General features: G+C 37.1%; 1 non-coding gene across 1 annotated transcript; it reads left to right on the forward strand.

Moving 5' to 3' along the window:
* The first annotated feature begins 3,387 nt into the window (after window positions 1-3,387).
* On the forward strand, window positions 3,388-3,459 carry trnac-gca (transfer RNA cysteine (anticodon GCA)). The gene has a single exon. It is a non-coding gene; the product is annotated as a tRNA-Cys (tRNA).
* Window positions 3,460-3,993: the final 534 nt, after the last annotated feature.

Consider the following 3,993-nt stretch of genomic DNA (forward strand, 5'->3'; position numbering starts at 1 on the left):
CCAGCTGCACTGTACAAAAACTTTCACACAGTTTTGTTATATTGAAAGCAGTTCTGCTGATGATGTTGAGCTGCTATTTACATGCTATTTTTTGGCAAATTCTGTCTCTCTTGCAATTTATAAAGGGTTCATAAATATGTTATAGTTTGACAAATGTTGGATTATTAGGAGATAGCTAATTGATTTTTAAGCTTCATTAACCACTTTATCCTGTTCAGAGATCTATAGCTTTTCTTGGCAACACTGGAAATGAGGGAAACCTGAGCTCAATCTCGAACTGGGGACCATGGAACTGTGAGGCAGCAATACTATCTGATGTCTTTGTCTGACAGTTCATCAGTGACTGAAAAGTAAAAATTAGTTAAATATTTTGCATTCATTAATGGTATAATATTTGGTTTAGAGAGGGATTATTAATATATCTTTTAAAAGTAGCTTTTCCTTATTTTGGTATTCAATCTTCTTGGGGATTTCTTTAGATGCTCTGATGAGTCTACATGCAGAAAGAAGAAGAAGAGGCTTAAAGCCATGTAAAAGCAACAATCCACAGGTTAAAAAATACATGACTGTTGGCATCACAGTGATGACAGTTTTTATGGTGCATCACATAGAATCTTATCTGAGCCAGAAAATCCCAGAAGTGTCTCAATTTCATGTAGAGATAGGAGAGCAGACCCCTCTCTCCCATCCTCATCATTACATTCAGGGAAATATTGATAGCATCATGTGAAACTATTCAGCTGTTTAATATTAAACTGCACTCCGTGTCAGAGCAGAAGACTCTATGGAAGATAATGAAAACCACTAGAAAGATGATTAGGGTCTATCTATCCACCATTGAGGATCCTTCAATCATCACAGCAGAATTTTACAATATACAATATACCAACACTATATCATGGAAGGCAGCACTGAATCTTTTGAGTTTGTTGCAGTGAACAACAGCAAGTTCACCACCACTGCCTTGAAGAGGCAAAAACTAACACAATGTATTAAAGTATTACAGAGAAAAAATCCTTTATAAATAACTGCTTTTTTCTACTGTTTTACACAGTGTTCAGTGTGGGAAAGATAAAAAAACAACAACTAAGAATTATTTCTTAATTGTATTTTGGTTTCAAATATTATCTTGTGATTAATAATCAAGTATTTAAGTAAATTTAAGGTAATTTTGTGTCTTTACTTCCCTGTTAGGACAAGATGTAGGACAGGACTTTCTTAATGGCCAATTCAGTGGAGTTGAGTTTTATAGCTGCTTTCAAACATGAAAATGACAAATTCAGCAGTATTTAAAGAGAAATATATGGGGGTTATGAAGACATACTTTTGTATGAATATTTCTTCTGTATTCTCAAATAAACCTTATTCTTTTAATGGGTCTAACAATAAGCCACCTTCTGCTGCACAAATGACACACAGAGGAAGGTAAATAAACAAAACAGATTTCTGTACACAAAACCAATAAATACCACTGCTAAGTAGATTTAATCTTTAATTTAGTCTTAGATAGAATTTCACAGAACAATGAGGCAATAGAACAATCTGTAAAATTACAAATGGAAAGTAGCACTATGCAACCAGTGTCACACAGTGCAGTCACAAACACCAACTACTAAAGAAAGGACTTCATTACATATTATAACAATTCCTGAATGTCCATCCATTAAAAGATTCTTATTTTATTAATGAGAGAGAGAGAGAGAGAGAGAGAGAGAGAGAGAGACGCAAAAACAAGTGATGTAACTAACAATGTCAAAATATCACAGGAAAATTGAGTAAATGGTACGAGTGAATCCATGGCTTAGGACCACATTGTTTATTAATACAAAAACATTTCTACAGATTTATATAAACAGTATACAGTATAGAACAGTTATCATGAATATACATAAATACAAGTAGGTGGAGCTAGAGGTGGAGATGTACATCAAATAGTAACACTGACATTCATTTCTAAAGCTAGAGGTTTGAACTAAACACTCAGGAAAACAATGTTGTTCCTCTTCGTGGTGTTTTTCACTCTTGCTGATGTTGGTAAGTCATATACACTGCACACAAAATATTATTTTTTCTAATTAAGAAGACACAATTTTCCATGTGAAATGTTAATCTAAGGGATTTCTGCCTTTTTTTCTTAGTAGAGAAAAATAGGTTTAAACTTTAATTCATGATAAAGGCACACGGTCACTTTTTGTTTATACATGTTTAACAATGCTTTTATGAATCACTGTGTTTGATAGTGATGTGTCGTTCATGAAAGATTCGTTCATTTTGAATGAATCCTTAATATGACTTGGGAGAGATTCGTTCATTTTGTATTGACCGCGCATGCGCAAGATCCTATCTGGTTCTGTGCGGGGAAACTTGCTCGTCACGTGACAGCCTCATAGGCTACGGCTCTGCAGTCAGTACCGTCTTTGGGTCTGATTCGTTCGTTCGTTCATCACGTGACCACTTCCTGGCTCAGTATCTGACAGTCAATATTACTAATGTAATGTATAATATTTAGGAATGATCATAAAATTATCAAAACTTCCGCGGATTTCTGCAGGACTTAAAGAGCTGGACACTGGGTGAGATCGCCTGTGCTGCGGGTCTGTCAGTGTGTGTGTGTGTGTGTGTGTGTGTGTGTGTAAATAGTGCCCTTTGCACTAACCCATTTGTTTTGGGTTTTCTGTTTGTTAATGTATTAGTTATCATAGTATGAATTTTGGGATGGTATTTTATCCAGGGTAAGACCTACCTTCATCCTCCGACAGCCTCACTTATCCATGGAATGGATTACACAACGTGTTGAATTTACAAAGATGGGTAAATTGTCACCTTGAAGGGATGCTCTTGGATAGCAAAGATGCTCAAATAGGCTTTGGCTTTCAAGTGGAGATTGATTTGTGTTAAGTTGCCCAGCATCTGCTATGAACAAATTCCACACACCCTGCACCAACAAGGACTGTCTTCACAGTAATATATTGCCCTGATCATTATGCCACGTCTACCAGCAGGGACTGTTTTCATTGTAACAAATAATTCCCACACCAGTAGACCACCTAGACCAGTTGACACTCTTTTCATTGGGACCAAGCAGAGTGCGTGTTAGAGAATTTTATTGCGGATCAGAAGGTCCCCTGGACGAATCCGTGTACCCCTGCCTGACTCCACTGATTCAGGTATCCTTAACTGGTTAACAGTTTACAACATTAAAAGTCGTCTGGAAATGACCAAACCTACAAATGATGTCATGTGTAGATAATCCCATGGCAGGAGGAAACTGCGGATTGACTTTTAATCTATGAACCCTTGGTCCAATATTAAAATGACAGGTTTAAAACACTTTGAAAGTGCATCCATTTAGAATACACCTGTTGTCAGTTGATAGCCTTTACCTGTGGGGGTATAGCTCAGTGGTAGAGCATTTGACTGCAGATCAAGAGGTCCCTGGTTCAAATCCAGGTGCCCCCTGCTGGGCTTACTTTGGGGTACCTTTAACCCTCTGGGGTCTGAGGCCTTTTTGAAGATCTGCAGTGAATCTGGGCTCTTCTTAAATTTGTGTAAATTTCAAATCTTTACCAATGTAGTAGCTAATACATTTCAACTTATTTACATAGAGCACAAACTGGGCTTTCATAATATGGCTGATGTAAGTATGTTAGATTCATGTGTGACTTTTAAGCTTATGTCAAAATACACATACACGAAAATAGAATTTTGAACTCTAGCAGAAAAACAGTGAAAATGGAGAATAAACAAACCTTGCAGATTGTTTTGAACACAGGACTGAGTTCAGGAAAGTCTTGGGTGTGGGCCCATAGAAAAACAGCTAAATTATAACACTCAGAAAGACCTTTTATTTGGGGTAAAGTGACTGATGTGCGTACCCCTGCCTTTCGCCCTATGTGTGCTGGGATAGGCTTCAGCAGACCCCCGTGACCCTAGGAGTCCTAGGAATAAGTGGGTATAGACAATAAATGAATGAATGAATGACTGATGTGCCTA

This window comes from Hemibagrus wyckioides, unplaced genomic scaffold, assembly GCF_019097595.1.
Source record: "Hemibagrus wyckioides isolate EC202008001 unplaced genomic scaffold, SWU_Hwy_1.0 Contig1, whole genome shotgun sequence".
Lineage (NCBI taxonomy): Eukaryota > Metazoa > Chordata > Actinopteri > Siluriformes > Bagridae > Hemibagrus > Hemibagrus wyckioides.